Raw genomic sequence first — 19,582 nt, forward strand, 5'->3', positions numbered from 1 at the left:
TCTTATAAGTACAAAAGAAAGAAAAAGAAAATATTTTATTAAAATTGTCACCCCAAGTAATAGGAAAACAAATAGAAGGAATCTCGCTGTTGGTTAATACACGCTGCTGAGATGTCCTGGAACAAAAAGTCTAAGGCAGAAATGAAAGTGATGAGAGTGCCTTTAATACATTTGATTGAGTTACAAAGCAAGTGGCACATTCATTCATTATTTCAGCAAATATATACTTTTTAAAGTTTATTTATTTTGAGACAGAGAGCGCACATGTGGGGAAGGGGCCAAGAGAGAGGGACAGAGAGACTCCCAAGCAGTCTCCAATAATAGCAAGGAACCCTACATGGGACTGGATCTCAGTAACCGTGAGATCATGATTTGAGCCAAAATCAAGAGTTTGATACTCAACTGACTGAGCCACCAGGTGCCCCCAGCAAATATTTATTGAGTGTATTCTAAGTGTTGGGCATTATTCTGAATACTGAGAAATGACTGATAAAGAACACAGACAGGTCCTTACTCTGGTGCAGCTTACATTTCAGTGTGGGAGACAGGAATACACACACACACACACACACACACACACACACAATTGTAAATGCAGAGGGCTAAAATGAAGTGACAGGATAAAGAGGTTGGTGATGATTTAGTTTGGATGGCTGGAAAGCCCTCTCTGGGGGGGGGGTCGCTTTCAGCTGGTGAGGTCCCACAGTGGGAGCAAGCTGTAAGACTTAATGTTAGAAAACGACTTTGGTGTAAAGACACAGCCTTCAGTAGGTATGGGATGCAGCTTGGGATTCCAGCATATTCCTCCAGCGTGGTATCCAATTGTTTCTGCCCTAATATAGATTCCTCCATCTACTGTATATAAAGGAAAGTGGATTATGTTTGGAACCATCAAATTAGGATAGCTGGCTGTTGGGGTGCCTGGGTGGCTCAGACAGTTAAGCGCCAGACTCTTGATTTCATCTCAAGTCATGATCTTTCGGTTTCATGAGTTTGAGCCCCACATCAGTCTCTGTGCTGACAGAGGGGAGCCTACTTGGGATTCTGTCTCCCTCCCTCCCTCCCCTTCTCTCTCTGCCCCTCACCTGCTTGTGCTCTCTTTCTCTCAAAACAAATAAATACACTTAAAAAACAAACAAAAAGTATAGCTGGCTGTTGTTCTAGAAAGGATGGAAGACCAAGTCAGGAAACCTGGTTGATTCTGGTTCTTCTAATACCTTGCTGGGTTAATCATATAGTCTCTTCATACCTTGATTTCTGTACTTAAAAAAAAGGGTTGGAGAGGTCCTTCCTCTGCTTCCAGGAACAATATGGAATTATTATAAACGCTTGGTTTTCAGCAATCTATGATGATGATAAAAGAAAACATCAAAAATTTGAAAAATGCTTGTATCATTAGGTCAAAGATTTAATAACTGGGCAGACGCTGGGTGCAAAGTTAGCTATAATGCATATTTTTGTAATGAGTCTTTTTCAGTCCTTATTGCTTTTTTTTTTTTTTTTGAAAATGGGAATTTATTAAACCCTGGAGTAAGAGTTTTCAAAACATTAGAAAAGTAAATAATCCTTACTACTATAGTGTTTGTGGTTTTGTTACATTCAAATGTTTTCTTGCTTTCCCAAACTAGCAGAAATGAATAGATGTGAAATGTCTCAGAGTTTTACAGCTAAGAATTTCACTTGCGACCAAATTAGACTGCTATAAGTAAATTCAATAAATAAGTTTAGAAGGAATAATTTATACTCTAAAATCTCAAACTCTTTAGAAAGAATTAAGAATTTTCATAAAAAAGAATTTTCTTCAAAAATAATATCCCAAACAAATTTTGTGGGCAAGTGAAATTATGCACCATTTTTTTATATGAACACATAAAATAACACTAACAATATTGCCTTCTAGGGTGCTCAATGCTTTGCAAAACAGTTCCATGTCTCTTACTTCATTTGAGCCTCATGATTTCTTTGCAACTAAATTGGATAGAATTTATTATTCCCATTTCACAGATGAAGAAAAGGAGGCATAGGACTTGGGACCTTCCTGGATTTACATAGCTAGTAGTTTAAGCTAGAATCCAGGATCCTGAATCTGTCTAGTGTTTCAGTCATCCCAGCAGAAGTGCGCACGTAACCTGAGTTTCTCTTCTGTGTTCCACTGGTTTTTGTTTGCTTGTTTTTTTGTGCAGGACCCCAAAGTACTTCCAAGAATTTCCAGAAGACTTTGGGGCTGATGTGTGACATGTGAGCTCATGAACAAATTCGGGCAGCTACGGTGAATCTGCCAGTCTCATCCCTTCTCCTGCTGTCACCCTGCTCCTTTATGTCCTGCTTGTCTGCCATGCATAGCTGTCACTTTTGTTGGGCTACTCTTAGCTATTGCTATGGTGAGATCTTAGTTGTGCTGGGGTGTTTTCTTTGTTTTAGACAAAATCGGGGCAGAATGGTACATTTCACTCTTTATTTAACATATGGCAATACAAAACCAAGACAAGTTCTTTTTTAAAAAACATAATTTTTGTGGAGTATAAAATTTTTTAAATTGGCTGTTAAGGATCTGATTATTTTTTGCCTAACTAACATCAATCAGTAAACACACTGTTTCGTGTGATAAGCAACAAAGGACGTAAGACCCTGTGCCACTCTCCAGACCTTATGTTCTATTGAGAACACAAAATATTAAGCCTCTCGATTAGAATATAGTTCAAATGATTATGTGAAATACTTCGCAGTATCATTCTGAGACACTGCTGTAAGATCTGCTAAATACATCTGCAGGTCAAAGAGATGGAGGGAGGCAGAATAATCCACTTGAAGGCTATGGAGAAAAGATGGAAGCAACACAAGGGAATAACAAAGTTGAGTTTGGAGAGAAGAACCGGGCATAATTTTGTTCAAAATTTCACTCTTTATTAGCAATAAATTAAAATGAGGTGGTGCTTTTTGATGACTCATAAGATAGATGTTGCGTGAAAGGGTACTGGAATCAACAGGCACAAATACGACGGCCAAACATGGAAAAATGATCATAGGTAGAGCATTTGTTCCACTTGCCTTTTATCTTTTACACCTGTGTTTGAATTCATCCAAACTTGCATAAATCCTTTACACAGCTGTCGAAATTGCACCTGAAAAAAGGCTGAAGTAGTCTCAGACGGGCTAACATTTCATCATTCTGAACACTTAAACCCAAACAGGTTTAAACACTTTGCCAAACCCAAGGATAACGGGCTTCCCATTGATCTTTGCTCTGTTCAAATGTTCAACTGTGTGCCAAAATGTACACTGCAGACTGCATTGTAGAGAATCCCACTATTTTTGAACTCTAGAAAAGCTCAAAAATGCGGTTTTAAAGATGGTGGGAGGGTCTTCTTTGAAATCTGCAAAGACACATGTACTTTGATATACGTAATTAGAAAATGTACTGAATTTAATTTTTCTTTTCTTGTCAACAAATGGTCGGACATAGTGAATTTCTGGTATTTTTTCACTAGGCTGTTTCCGATGTCTATTCTGACTTCCACAATTTTATCACTTTTCGCTTGGACTCTATCATTACAGTTTTTAAAATTATAAATATATACATTGACATTATAAAAAATTCACACAGGGGCGCCTGGGTGGCGCAGTCGGTTGGGCGTCCGACTTCAGCCAGGTCACGATCTTGCGGTCCGTGAGTTCGAGCCCCGCGTCAGGCTCTGGGCTGATGGCTCAGAGCCTGGAGCCTGTTTCCGATTCTGTGTCTCCCTCTCTCTCTGCCCCTCCCCCGTTCATGCTCTGTCTCTCTGTGTCCCCAAAAAATAAATAAACGTTGAAAAAAAAAATTAAAAAAAAAAATAAAAAATTCACACAGTATAGAAAGAGAATGGAAAATATGAGTCCTCCTATACCATCTTTCCCCCAAACTCCCCTCCCTAGAGGTAAACCCTTTAATACTTTAATGTATTTCTTTCCAGGTCTTTTGTAAAATGCATTACTGTGTGTGTGTGTATGTGTGTGTAATTATAAATAAATGTAATCACAACATAAATGCTGTTATGTTGATATACTTTCCTTAAAATAGCAAAATTCATGACCAATTTTTAAAAATTTTGCCAGCCCAATGAGTGAAAGTCGTTATCTCTGGGTATGGCACTAGAGATGGGTGAGAACCAGATGCATTTAAACTATTTTCTTTAGGGATGCCTGGGTGGCTCAGTCAGTTAAGCATCCGACTCTTGGTTCTGGCTCAGGTCATGATCCCACAGTTCATGGGATTGAGCCTCATATCGGGCTCTGTACTGACAGCATGGGGTCTGCTCAGGATTCTCTCTCTTTCCCTCTCTCTCTGCCTCTCCCTCCCCATGCTCTCTCTCTCTCAAAATAAATGAATAAACTTAAAAAAAATCTATAAACTATTTCTTTCAACTTAATCCTACATTCTTTGCTTCCTTGTTCACACTACCAAAGATTGGGAAGTTTACTTTCTTACTTTTCTTTTAAGTTTATGTATTTATTTTGAGAGAGAGAGACAGAGAGAGTGAGCAGGGGAGAGACAGAGAGAGAAGAAGAGAGAGAATCCCAAATGGGCTCTGCTCTGGGGCAGAATCCATGAACTGTGAGATCATGACCTGAGCCGAAATCAAAAGTCGGTTGCTTAACAGACTGAGCCACTCAGGCACCCCTGGAAGTTTGCTTTCTTGATAAACATGGTGCCACAGAAAAAGTATGTCTGAAAGTTAACCTTCAAGGAAATTAGGGCTTGCCTTTATGGACAGAAGAGGGGAGAAAAGGAAATTTTATGTAGGAGAGCTTCTGTGAGCAAAGCCATAGAAAACAAAGTCCCTTGCTTGTTTTCTTGGCCCAGTCTATCCACGGCTGTGCTACAGGAAAGTTTGGACTGCCTTGCTGGCTGACATGATGCATAACTCCTCACTGAGCTCTCACTAGAACTGTATTCGCAGCTACATATGTGAATGGACTTCCCGTTTACTGTGCTTGCACACTCCTGCTTGAGTGTCTATTGCTCTTACACAAAAGGAACTCCTTTCTAGGGGAAGAGATGGATTTCCCTGAATATAGCAGAGGAAAGCCCGAGTGGGCCTGAACTTCATGATTCAATTTGAAAACAGCTACAGAGAGTTTGACTGCTGGGGCAACTTGACTGGAACCTAGCTGGCAAGATAATACCCACACAGCTGCAAGTGGCGCTCGTGGAAATTCAGTGGAGGGGAGAGGGTGGTAAGAGTCCAGAGACAAATTGGTTCAAGCAGAATATCTGTGGTGTGAGTAAGGTTGGAAACATGAGAAGGAGCAGAGATAGAGCTAATTCTAGGGTTGGGCATTTGGACCTGAGCCACGAGAAATTGAGAAGATCAGTCATGATGAAATGAAGTGACCTTCATTAGTTAGATCATCATGTGCTATTTCTTGTCTTTCAGCTTCAATCCCACCTTTCCCTATTCCTTTAGTGATGCTGGAGCAGGGACTCTGTAAACGATTTGGTTTTGCCAGCTGGCTCCCTGTGAGGCTCTGCCATTTGGGGATTCTAGACGGAAGACAAAACATTCGCTCCTTCCTGTTTCCTGTTTGCTTCCTGTTCCTGGGAGCATGGCCCCAGCTTCACTTCTTAACAGAATCTGGTAGTGGTACCTGATTCCAGGGCAGCTGTTCAATCCAATTAGCAGTTTTCCCAACTTTCACAGAACCTGCTTCTTTGCACTCACACTTCCCACCTGCCAGCCATTGCCAAGAAACACCTACCCCCTGCTCAGAGGTTTAGGGTCCCAACCACATAGGACATTCCTCTAGTTAGCAACCCTGGCCCCAGCCTAACAGCAAAACTCCTCAGATGTCTGAGTTTTTCAGCTCTGTGAAGCTTCTTTTTCTAAGTTTTAGTAATTCCAGTCTTTTCTCATTGATCTCACAGCTTTTGGAGTGGTAGTTCCTTCCTGTAATTGTTACCTCTCTGAAACCTTAAAGTTGTTCTCCTTGTGAATTTTCTGTTCTTTACTATTTAGTTAACAATTCTTTATCATATATAATTTCTGCTTCTGTACCAGAGCCTGACTGATACAGGCGGTCCATGATGAAATGTAGACAGGAGAACTCATGAGTTCCTATATCATCCAGGAACAGTGTGGCGCTTGCATTTTGTGGGGACCAAGAGAATTAAGGGGAAGAGGTACATCTGACAAGTTTTAGGTGGGAAGGAACCAACAGAGCTTCATAATTAGAAACAGGGAGCAAGGAGAGGGAGCTGTAGAACACACAAAGTTTGTATCCTGGTGGTGGAGAGAATGATGATGCCATAGAAAACTGGGGAAGGTAGAAAAAAAATGAGTCCAGGTACAGAAATATGCGAGTGGAGGTATTTTAAAGACATCTGGTAAAGTGAAACTGCAATTCAAGTGAGAGCTAGCTCAGTGGCCTCTGCAGTGAGGATGGGCACTGCGGCTGAGTTCCCCGGGGACATGCGGCTGGTGGGGGGGGGGGCGGGCAGTGGAGATAGGAGCTTCTGGGTAGCTTGTACAGAGGCTTAATGCAAAGTCTAGTGTGGGACCTCCTGCCCATAACAAGTAGGGATGGTGTCTTGTTCAATACCCTGGACAGGTTAAGAAGGATAAGAACTATAGGTCCACTGTTTTAACCAGAAGAAGGCATTAGTGATTATCTGGGATTCTGTTTTTGTTCACACAAACAAACTTCAGCTCTGATTGGGTTGGTCGAATAGAAGAACATCAATGAACATACTGATGGAATTTTTAAAGGTGGAAACAGACAAGCAAGCTACACAAACAGCCACTTTTCATGAGCAGCAGACTAGGAAGCCTATTGTCATCAAATAAAACACACAGCAAAGTTAATCCAGCACACATTTAATAATAGTCCCAGTCATGATTGTGCTACACTGTAATTAGGCACAGGTGGTAAGTAGTTCTTGTAAACTATTATAATTCATATTGATGAAAGTCAAGTTGGCTTTTTATACTTTCTCTCTTTGCTTTCTTAGTTCTTTATCTAACATGGATCTGTCAGCCATTTTTATTGATATCATGTACCGTCAATTAAAATCTGTTTATCAAACATTTACTGAGTTTTTATTATGCTCCAATTATTGTGCTGGGCTCTGGGTGATATAAATACGAGAACTTAAAGTTGAAAACTTTAATGTGAATCATACAAATCCTACAGAGTGACTCACATATGTTCCTGCATAATGAGCCTGTACTCTGTGCTCTCCATGGTTAAACATAGGTGACTTCCTCAGCGAGGCTTTCCTTCTTCAATGGACAACCTCACTCTCTCCACACCTGCCTTTTTCCTGCCCTCTGTTGGGCACTGAAGTACTCCCCATTCTAAGTTTCTGGGATGATAAAGGTCTAAACACTAGGGAACTCTGGGTCATGACCTTGGGGATATCTTGCTCAGGGGAGTAATAGACACATGGTAGGCTTAGGGAGTAGAAAAATACAGGGGGGAAGTGTCCTTTGCTCTTTAGAAAATGAGGGAAGGGAAGCTTCTGGGTAGCTTAGGGAAGGGAAGACTATGCTCAGGCTGGAAAAGTAGGAGGAAGGATTTTGCTAGGGGTGGGAACATGCTTGAGTAGGACATTTTCCAGCCAGTGGGATGTTCCTCATACAGCAACTTTAGGGGACGGACCCCTAGTAACAGGAGGGTGTAGTCTTGTACCTGTTCTCTTGAGTAGGACAGACAACATATTTAGGAAAGAGACTGAAGAACATTTCCTCTTATTCTGACCTCTAGGGAATCAACCAGGAAGGGTTAGGTGACATTGCTGGAACAAACAACCCTCAGATCTCAGTGGTGTAAGATTTATAAAGATTTATTTCTCCCTTATTCTGCATGCTCATCTTGGGCTGACTGAGCACTTCTCTCCATGTCATCCTTACTCAGTAGGCAAGCTGACAGAGCCAATACTATCTTCGGGTATCAGTGATTTCTAAGGGAAGGAAATCACATGCTAGTTATTACAGTTGCTGCCTGGAAATCGCATAAGTCACTTCATTCAAGTGTCATTGGCCAAAGCAAGTCACATGGCCATACCTTTCTTCAAGCTAATAGGAAAACCAGAAAAAAGAGAACTCTAAGTATCTTGTCTATAACACCTAGGCACTGAGCAATTAGTACCATCTGGTGATTCTTAAGAAACAACTGTCTGAATAAGAACACTGTGATTTTCCAGGGTCGCTGGAATAAGAATCCTCCACTGTCTCTGAAATGTCTTTTTTTACCTGCTCAATGGCACTTTAAATTCCTTTAATAGCACATAAAATTGTTACAAATATGAAAGGCTAAAAAATGTAATAAATTAATTAAACCCTTTCTTATCAAATTATAAATGTAGCATTTGTGTTTTATTAGCTAGGAAGGATCTTAAGGATTAGGAAAAGGAGATGCTGTAATGCATACAGGGCATCTATAATGCATCTGTAATGCATACGGGGCACTCGGGGTGCCTGGGTGGCTCAGTCAGTTAAGCGTCTGACTTTGGCTCAGGTCATGATCTCATGGTTCATGAGTTTGAGCCCCACGTCAGGCTCTGTGCCGACAGCTCGGAGCCTGGAGCCTGCTTTGGATTCTGTGTCTCCCTCTCTCTCTGCCCCTCCCTGGCTTGTGTTCTGTCTCTCTGTCTCTCAAAAATAAACATTAAAAATTATAATATACCAATATACTTTCTATCAGTTGTCTGGTTCAGGCCTCTTAGTAACTCAAGGTAGTATAGTGGATAAGAACATAGCCTTGAGAGCCAGACTGGGTTTGAATCCTGGTGCTACTACTTAGCATTTTTGTGACTTTGGACAATTTCTTAATTTTCTGTACCTCAGTTTCCTCACCTATAAAGTGCAGATAGTAATAGCATATATCTCAGAAGGTTGTGAGGGAAAGGACACTAGGGATCATAGAAGTTAAATAACTTGCTTGGGGAAGAGAAAGAGCCAAAATTTGCCCCACTTCTCTCTAAAGTCCATGTTCTTTCTCCTCCCCCATCTTGAGTGTTAGAGGACAATGTCAAAAGGAGAAAAAAAAATGGAGGCATGAAAGACAAGCTTTTCCAGCTCAACTTTGCCTTCACTTGGGTCCACGTGCTTTTCTGTTACGAATGGCTCTTCAACAGGAAATTGCCAGTGAGCAAAAATGATTGCCTTCCATAAAGAAGCAGATACCATTCCGTACGGTGAAGAATAATCTCTTTCTTTCTTTCTTTCTTTCTTTCTTTCTTTCTTTCTTTCTTTCTTTCTTTCTTCCACTTTCTTTCCTTAAGGTATAATTAATACATTGGTGTCAGGTGTACAATGCAATGATTCAATATTTGTGTATATTACGAAATGATCACCACAATAAGTCTAATTAACACACATTGCCATACATAGTTATAACTTTTTTTCCTTGTGATAGGAACTTTTTAAATTTTAAGATCTATAGTCTTCACTGACATGCTTTGGGCCAAAGACCAGTGGCTTGGAACGTCTATCAGCCATTGGTCAAGCCTTGAGGATTTTATAATCTTATGTGAATAAGCATAATGCTTCAAATATAAAATGGTTGGTCGGGGCACCTGGGTGGCTCAGTCGGTTAAGTGTCTGACGCTTGATTTTGGTTCAGGTCGTGATCTCATAGTCATGAAATCAAGCTTGCATTGGGCTCCATGCTGAGCATGAAGCCTGCTTGAGATCCTCTCTCCTTTTCTTTCTGCTCCTTTCCCCTGCTCAAGCTCTCTCTCTCTTTCTCTCAAAATAAATAAATAAACATTAAAAAAAGGAAAATGGTTTGTTGAAGTATGAATGATACATTTTCCCCTTGTGAAGAAAAGCCCTTGTGAACACGAGCAGGACAGTAAAAGAGCAAGATGAATTCAGTGTGGCTCAAATGTTAGGTATAAAAATTTAATGAATGGGATTAAAGGATGACCTTCTCATGATAAGTTGCAAGGAATCAAGAGATGTATGTTCTGTATTTTCGCCTTATTATTTTGAAGAACACTATTTATAGGGAAGAGCTACTACCTAGTGGTAAAGAGCAAATTCTGAAGTCAGAGAGACCTAAGTTCTGGATCTGGATAAATCCATGCTTTATCATCTGCTGGCTGATGATGGTCAGTTTTCTCATGTAAATGATAGAAACAATGACATTCTAGTTTCCCCCTATGTCCATGGCTCCGCATTGTGTAATGTGGGCTTTAGATGAAATTGGCTTCAGTCCAGATTTAGGAGTGGGTCCTGATTAATCTTAGCCTATCATTGCACTCCCACCCCTTTTCCCAATGATGGTGTTGGGGTACACAGATGATTCATGCCCCAGTATGAAGCTCAGTGTAAACAGCCATTTTTGTTTACTGATTCTGCGATGATGTCTGTCTCTTTCAGTGTGAATGAGGAAGTACTGAGTACTGCTGGCAACATTTTGTGATTTTGTGGAGAATGAACCTGATGACAGATCTAACACATGGAGGAGGACAGAGATGATGGAACCACAGAGAAATTGATCCAGAACACTGATCAACCCATGCCTAAAGACTATACCACCCCTGGACTTTCTAGTTACATGAACAATAAATCTTCCCTGTTTGTTAAACAAGTTTGAGTTATTTCCTACAAAAACCAATTTGTATGCTTACTTCCAGGGTGGTTCTATGTGAGTAAATATCTCAGCAGAGTGCCCAGTGAATTCTAAGATAGCATCCATCATGGCAGTACAATTATTATCACGTGATGAGAGAGAAGTGGGAGTGCTACAGATAATGACAGGCAACCAAGTCCTAGGGATAGGGTGGTGGTAACTTTAGATGCAGAGAATAGGAATTAAGAATAGAAACAATCACTTAAAACTTCCATTTCACCAATCTCTCAGGCTAATTACTAATTGGTTTACTATTTAATTGGTAAGTACAGCTATTAATTATGTTAGGAAATAAAAAGGTTTATAAATATGTAGTCTCATATATTCTATAATTTAGAGTCATGAATCAGAAGGAAGTCCATAATTTGATTGTCAATTCAGAGGGCCTCAGGACTTCGAGGAATGGAATGCAGGAGAGGTCTTAAATATTTGTCAACAGTTGGTTGAATAAGAAAGTAGAGTTACAAAAAAAACCAAAGCAAAATCAACTGAGATCACAAGATTGTTCTTCCAAAGTCCTTTCCTGAGATTCTAAGTGAAATTGGTGAGTACAGTCTTCAACTGTGATGGAATGTGGGGGCCGAGATCCGCTTTGCTGAAGCATGGGGTGACGGACTGCCCTGTGCCCATCTGGTAACTCCAGGGGTTGGAGCCTGAGGAGAGGGTGCTATTGACAGCCTCGGAGAAACAGGGAGAGAACGAAAGGGGGTGTGGAGAGATAATGAGCTCCGTTTCTGACATGTTTAGTTTTAGGAGGTGGTGGGACACCCAAGTAGAGATATTCTGCAGACAGAAAGAAATATGGGACTAAAGAAAGGGTGAGAGGTCAAGGCTGGGGCTGGAGGTTTGGGAGTCATCTGCATTCAGGTGGTAATTAAAGCCATCTGACGGGGAGCTTCCAAGAGGAGTGTGCTGTGAGGGAAAAAAAGCCCAATGAGCCTGCTGAAGGAGGGAAGGAAAAGAGGGGGAAGGCACTCCCAGGAGGTTCAGGAAAGTGAAGCTGAGAAGGGAAGGAAGAAATCTACAGAATATGGTCCTTACAGCTGAGGGGAAGAAAGAAATGGATGGACACCCATTTAAAAGCCTCACAGAAGTTGAAAACGTGATAAAGAGTAATTGGGCAATTGGATATTTCTATCATTTCATGAACACCATTTAGAAGGAAGCAGAGGTCATTTACCCTTCAAAGAACCAGAGAATCGTTGGTACAAGATGGATGATTTGGGGGAGGCTGAATTCTCAGGGCTTTCCTATTCTACTGAGAAAGGAAATAATATTTATCAATTGGGGGGGGGGGATTAATGAAGCCAGTCACCACTCTCAGTGGAAAAAAATAAATGAGAAATTCTCACTCATTAAAATACCATGAAGGTTATTGTTACAATGTGATTTTTACAAGATTTTTTTTAAGAGAGTTTTTGAAAGTTATAGGAAAGAGGACATGACAAGGGAGGATAGCCCATTGGGATAAGCGGTTCCTTAGAAACCTAAGTATTAAGAAAATTAATATAGTTAACGCTTATAAAAAATACTCTCTTATAAGTGTAAATGTCCAGTGAAGTCATCCACTGCAATAGTGTTGCTGAAACTGGCTAAGCAAACTGAACAATAGGAAAGGCTATAGGGTTATGGAGTAGAACACAGACATGTAAACATTTTTTTTCCAGCTTTCTCCATGACAGAAGTCAGTAGGGAGTCACATTTTTATACCCTGATATATCTTAATAATGCCAGGTGTGATAATCCACTGATTCACTCAATTCATAGTCCTGAAGGAATTTCACAGTGACAAAGAGCTGCAAATCATGTTCCTCTAATAGCTTGGCAAATTCCTTTCGGCAAGATGAACATTAATAATGGAGTGATGATAAGATCATTTCCTCAGGATCTCCAGAGCTGGTGTGTTGACTAAGGTAGTGCAGGGTGGCCAAGATGACTGTGCTTACAACTCTTGCCCAACCATTAAAGCAGAATACAACATGTTGGATCGCAACATTGCTCTGCCAGGTTTAGTACATAACCCCCAGCGGTAACCAATAACTGTTCCTTGGGAGGAAGGCAGCCATGTTTTTATAATGAATCTAAATGGTTGGGTGAGGCTGAATATGGATGCTTAGAGGGAGGGTTGGATTGGGGCCAAGAACAAATGGCTTCCTTACACATTAAAATTCTAAACTTTTGCTCCGAGGCATGAAGTTTGTTTTGCACTAATTTTTGTATTTATAATATAAGATAGCATTGATTTTCCAGACCCCTTTAAAATTCCATTAGTTGAATTTAGACTGCCTCACAGAGGTACAAGGAATGGCAGGACAAAATGAGACTAGTTGGGGCAGAGAAGGGGAGAGGTTGGAAGAGTAGAGTGGGGTAGGGGCGGGGGGGGGGGGAGGAGGAGGAAAAAAAAATCTCTGCCCACTCTTGAAGGTCACAGTAATCTTTGCTGTATTTCTGAAAGAACAGGCAAGGCAAGGAAGGAGATGGATCTAATATTTTCTGAATGCTTTTCATGGCCCAGGTTTAGCACATGTATGATATTTTGATATATAATAAGAAACATATTTGGTTTTGTCCCCATTTCTGACACAGAGTTCCTAAACATCTTGGAATTTCCTAAGTGATGAGAGCAACAAAGATGTGTTTTGTTATGTTAATGAAGTAACTTTGGACCCCACCTAAGGATGGGGACTGGTTGCCAAGAGAACCTACCTTTCGATTAGGGGGCTTAGAACTTTTAGTCCTGCCTCCCAAGCCCTGGTGAGGGGACAGGGGCTGGAGGTTGAGTTCAATCACCAGTGGCCAATGATTTAATCAGTTGTGAATATGTAATGAAGGCTCCATAAAAATCCCCAAAAAGGAGAAGGTTGGGAGAGCTTCCTGGTTGGAATGGGTGCTGGTAGTGTCACACTTAGACAGGAAATGGGAGCTCCAAGCCCTTTCCCCACATCTTGCCCTATGCATTTCTTCCATGTGGGTATTCCTGACATACTTTTATAATAAACTGGTGATCTAGCTAATAAAATGTTTCTGAGTTCTGTGAGCCACTCTAACAAATTACTCGAGACCAAGGAGGGTGTTGTGGGAATCTCCAGTCCATGGCCATATGTCAAAAGAACAGGTGATAACCTGGGCTTGTGACTGGTGTCTGAAGAGGGGAAGGGAAGACAGTCTGGTGGGACTGTGCCCTTAATCTGTGGGACACGACCCTATCTCTAGGTAGATAGTGTCAGAATTGAGTTGAATTGTAAGTCAACCAGAAAATATCAGAGATTTAGTTGGTAGTGAAGGAATCCCCCTTCCCCGGAGACACCCACCATCCCTCACCACCCACCCCCACTCACACTCACACACACACACACACACACACACACACATACACACACACACACACACACATTGGACTTAAGTGATTCAGACCCTTTATATGTCATTCATATAATTCTTACAATAACTCTTTATGGTATAAGCATTTACCCATAAATGGGTAGAGGCTTGGATTAGTGACTTGTCTGAAGTGGGAGCAGAAGAATCAGGATCCGAAATAATCCCTTTCCCTTCTTCTTTTCCTTCCAATATGTTCATACTCCTGTCTCCTTTTCTGTGTTTTGCCCTTTTTATCAGTGACTCACAGGAAAGAGCTTGAATTTCTCCTCTGTCTTGTCTGTAGCAGATCCCCTTGCGCATGTGTGCTAACTTGTTCAACTATATCTCACTGAACCAGCAAAGCAACATGACACACAGGTGGCAGTGGAGAACTGCAGAGGTGCCCAGGGAACCTTTTGTGGTTCCCAGTGATTTGCACACACTGGGCCACTCCCATGTCGGCACGTGTGGGGGAAACAACGTGCTCCTATATCTGACAATTACCTGGCAGAGTGTCAGGGCCCACATCTCAGACTGGAAGTTGTGGCTAAACTCCTAGCCCAGGGAGCAGTTCTAGAGTACAGGCAGAAACTGGTCAGATTCAGGACCAGGATAAGACCAAAATCCAGTTTTATGACTAAGTGGGTAAAGGAGTGGGGGTCGGGAACCTAACACCAGGATCCAGGATGAGGCTAGTCTAGCTGATCATAGGAAGTGGGAAGGATAATGAAGAACACAACGACATGAAGGCCAGGGGGAAACTGATTCCAAATTCTTGTTCCAAGGGGGGGAACCCTTAAAACTTGAGGCAAATTGAATGGAGAATGAAAAATCAGGAGGCCGTGCCTGTTAGCACCAGGTAGAAAGGCTAAGGAGTTTTCATGTGCCTGAAAGGTTTTCAAGAGTTTGAAACAGAGGCTAAGAAATATCTGAATTGGGCTAAATCGGGGTGTGTGTGGTGGCAGGGAAGGGGAGGTAGGTTGATTCTGACACTTCAGTTTGCCACCAGCGGAGTCCTGTTGTCCCTTCTCTGGCTGCCTTATTGGAGCATCCGTAGAGGTTCAATACAGAGAAAGGGGAGGAACGTTGCCTGTCCTGCATGCTCCTGCACCATAGCTCTCACCTGGTTCTCAGTCGGGGGTGGTCTTGTCCTCTGGGTGGGGTTGTCAGAGAAAATACTGGATGCACGGTTAAATTAGATTTTTGTTGAATGACATATAGTATTTGGTATACGTGTGTCCTAAATATTGCATGGGATATACTTCTACTGAGAAATTATTTGTTGCTTTTCTGAAGTTCAAATTCAACTAGGTGCCTTGTACTCACATTTGATAAATGTGGCAATGCTACATCCAGGGGATTGGCAATGTTTAGGGATATTTTTATTGCCATGACTGGGAGGGAGGTGCTGCTGGAATTCGATGCGTGGAGGTCAAGGATGCAGCCCCAAATGTTGGTAGTGCCATGATTGAGAGACCCTGTTCCAAGACAAGTGGGAAGGACAGTATCTTTGTGATCAGCTCCAGGATCAAAAACCCAACCAAAGTAAATTCACTTCTCTAGCATTATTTGTGTTTGTGTTAGGTGGAATCCTTACTTAGCTGCCAATTAGGATGGAGTGAGAGAATTCCATATTCTCCTTATCCCACCTCTGCCACTTACTGACTGCGTGATCCGGCATAAATTACTCACCTTTCTTTTCCCGAGTTTTTTCATGTGTGAAATGGGGAAAAATGTAATACGGACATCATTTTTGCGTGTGCTGGTGAGCACTGAATAAATTGTTACATATAAGCATATAAATAAATTGTTACATATAAAGTGCTCAAAAATAAATAAATAAATAAAGTGCTCAGGAGAGTATGTGGGACATAGAAAAACTCTCAATAAATGGAATCTATTGTTACTGTTCACTATTGTTGCTAATTTTAAAAAGAAAAGAAGGAAATCTCTCACTACTCTAAAAATGCTTTGAGTGTAGTACACAATCCTCTTCATTATTATTATTATTATTATTTGCAAATGCCTTGTTTTAAGGTTGATGGATAAAATTATAGAAATTACAATGAGTGAGTTTTTTAATTTTTTTAATGTTTATTTATTTTTGAGAGAGACAGAGACAGAATGGGAGTGGGGGAGGGGCAGAGAGAGAGGGAGACACAGCATCCGAAGTAGGCTCCAGGCTCTGAGCTCTGAGCTGTCAGCACAGAGCCCAATGCGGGGCCTGAGCTCACGACCTGTGAGATCATGACCTGAGCCAAAGTCGGACGCTCGACCGACTGAGCCACCCAGGCACCCCACAATGAATAAGTTTTTAGTAGAAGTATATCCCAAGTAAGTATGCATGGGTCATGCTCATGTTGTTTATTTAAAGTTCCAATATATCTGGGCATTTTTATATACTAACTGGCAACTTTATCCATTTGGGGATGGAGAGATCTATGTGTGCCCTTGCCCTGTGGTGGGCACACTTCAGCATTCTAGAAAGTTCTAGAAAGTTCAGCAGTTCTAGAAAGAGCTTGCAGATGGGAGCCGAAGATGTGCAAAGGCTGTTCCTCTTTAAGGACAACGTAGCAGAAGAAATACAAAGCTGTTATTAGTGATGTCATCTAATAGCCTTCTGACATCAAGCCCTGATGTTTCCTTCCACCATTATTTAAAAAGATATTTAAATAATCTACTTATTTAAAAAGGTATGGTACTGAAAAGAATCAACAAGGGTGCAAAATATTCTAGAAAACTACCCAGCGCTCAGACGATAACACTCCGATTCAAGGGTTTGGCAAAACCCTCCTTCATCTACTTGTTCTATAAAGAGCAGGACAGCAAACTTTCAGGCTTCGTGTACCATTGTTGGTCTCTGTCATGTATTCTTGTCCTGCTCTTTCTGCATCTCTTCTTCTTCCTTTTTAAAGCAATTCCTTAAAAATGTAAAAATCATTCTTAGCTGTGGGGCTGTACAAAAAAAGCCAGGGGCTGGATTTGGTCTGTGGACTCTAGTGTTTGGATCCCAGCTCTGATACCAGGAGAACATTAAGGTGGCATGTGGGGCTCTGATGTGGTGTGTTTATTCATAGCTATATTCATGGCTGTTATGTCTATAATTTATGATGGAAGGGAAACTAACATCTGATTGCAATTAATTAGTACTTATTTAGCATTTACTACAAGCAAGGCAAAGTTCTAAGTTTCTTATATGCTTTAGCTCATTTAAACTGAGACAGGGAGAGGTTAGGTAATTGGCCCAAGGTCCTTATAATTGGTGGAGCTGGGGATTTGAATCCAGGTAGTCCAGTTCTAGAGTCTGCATTCTTAGCCGTGAGGCTATGTTTTCTTTTAAGAGAGTAGTAACCCTTTTTAAAAAATGGATGATATTCTTGTCCTCATCTCTTTTCATTTTCCAAGTAGCCTAATATCTAAGATTTCAAACACACTGAAATGACCAACGGAAGAACACTCTTGTTTTACTTTACCTGCCAGTTGGCACATAAGGAATTTTCAGACTGATTGGAGTAAATCAAATGAGATAATGTCATCTGTGGGTAAGGATCATATAACATCCTAGTACAAGCAATGTAAATATACATATTTTGAGTAGTGAGGACTGTAGTCTAGGACTCCCTAAACAATGGAGAAATGAAACAGATTGGATTTCTTAGAGAAATTAAGTGGAGCCTAGAAATGAGGGTTTCATTGGATTTCCTAGAAGCAGGGAAGGCTTAATACACAAAAGAAAAGGGGACGGGTATCGTAAACCTCTTTCCCACTAAGACAGTATTATCTGAGGGGTTCCAGAGAATGATGCTATGAATATTCTCTCGCTTTGGCATCTGGTAAACCTGGAAATATTAACCAGGCTAAGCGGGGCAATTTTCTTGTTCTTTACTAACCACATCTTACAAGTACTCTTAGGAATACGTAAGAGGTTCAAAAAGCAGAAAACAATCGTGAGATAATAAAAATATATGTTGATCTCTGCCCTTTGGTTCCTGGAGCAGGACTTTTGAAACGCTATAATTTCCTGAGTGATAAGAGTGTTTTTTGTCTCAATGAGGTGACCTTGGGTGGGCTCCCAGATGGCTTTGGCTAGTCACCAGAAAGACCAAGTCGTGAATAGAAGCGTTAAAAATGAGTTCAAAGACAATTTAGGTGATACAAACTTTAGTTAATAATACTTCATGAAGTGGGCAGTCTCTGTTCCCAAGGGTCTAGAGAACTGCAAAATGGAGTGGAGGGCAGGAATCTTCGATAGGACAAAGAATAAGGAGCAAGTAGGAGAAAGATGGGAAATGGGGATTGACTAGATGTACTGTGTGTCTGATCAAGTGAAGCACTTCCAGGGACACCCCTGTTGTCGAAGTTTCAGTTTGCTGAGGTGGCACCTCAGGCAGAAGTGACTCTATCTTAGGTCTAGAAATTGATTTCAAAAGAACCTTCAAATTTTTAGCCCCACTTCCCTGTTCTCTTGAGAAATGAGAAGGGTTGAAAATAGGGTTAGTGATTGATCATGGAAGCCTCCACAAAAATCCCAATAGTATGGGGTTCGGAGAGCTTCCAGGTCGGTCAACACATCCATGTAATGGGATGGTGATGCACCCCAACTCTATGGAGACAGACGCTTTGCATTCAGGACCCTCCCAGACCTTGTGCTATGCACCTCTCCAATTGGCTCTTCATCTGTGTTCTTTATCATGTCCTTTAATAAGGTGGATAGATATAAGTAAGTTTCTCTCTGAATTCTGTGAGCTGCTCTAGCAAATTAATCAAAACAGAGAGGGTCATGGGAGCCTCAGATTTATAGCTGATCGGTCAGAAGCACAAGTGATGACCTGGACTTGGAATTGGCATCTGAAGTGGGGTGGAGGTAGTTTGGGGTGACTGTGGGATCTGATGCCATCTCCAGACAGTGTCAGAACAGAGTTAAATTGTCGGACACACAGCTGGCATTGGCAGAATTGCTTTGGTGTGGGAAAAACCCTCACACATCCAGCATCAGAAGTGAACTGCTCTGTGTAAAAGTAAAGGAGACACACAGAAAGAAAGAATTGGTTTTTTCCCAAAAACACAATAAATAAGAACATTGCTAGCTGAAAGATGACCTGTTTATCCTTCCCCAAGTTTCCAGACTTTGGATGTTCTTCCTTTGATTCATACTTGCTGGAAATGTGGAGTGTCTTCTGGCTTGTGTCCCACTATGTCTGCCTCCTACATCTACTTCAGGATCTTGACATGCCAATCCAGTGGGATTGCAATTCAGCATAGCACCTCATGCCTTTCTGGAACTCACAGGTCATTTCATGGTCTCTGGAATATCCTTATCTGGGTACTGGCTTCCCTTGATTGGGTTCAGGGTCAGAGTGCAGACCCAGCCTTTATGGAGGGTAAAGAGGCAACACCTTAATCTCTTTCCCTTACCAAATTCATCTTGTCTTTTCTCATTGATCAGACACCTCTTTCTTCTCTGTTTCTTCCTTTTTAATCTGAGGACCACATTTTCTATTCTGCTTCCTCCATAATATCGAGTGCCCAATAGCAGCAATCTCCATAAATTATCAACTCACTGTAATATATTTTTGGCCTTTTGTATTGAAATGAAACATAAATGCAG

The sequence above is a fragment of the Lynx canadensis genome, chromosome B3 (assembly GCF_007474595.2).
Source record: "Lynx canadensis isolate LIC74 chromosome B3, mLynCan4.pri.v2, whole genome shotgun sequence".
NCBI lineage: Eukaryota > Metazoa > Chordata > Mammalia > Carnivora > Felidae > Lynx > Lynx canadensis.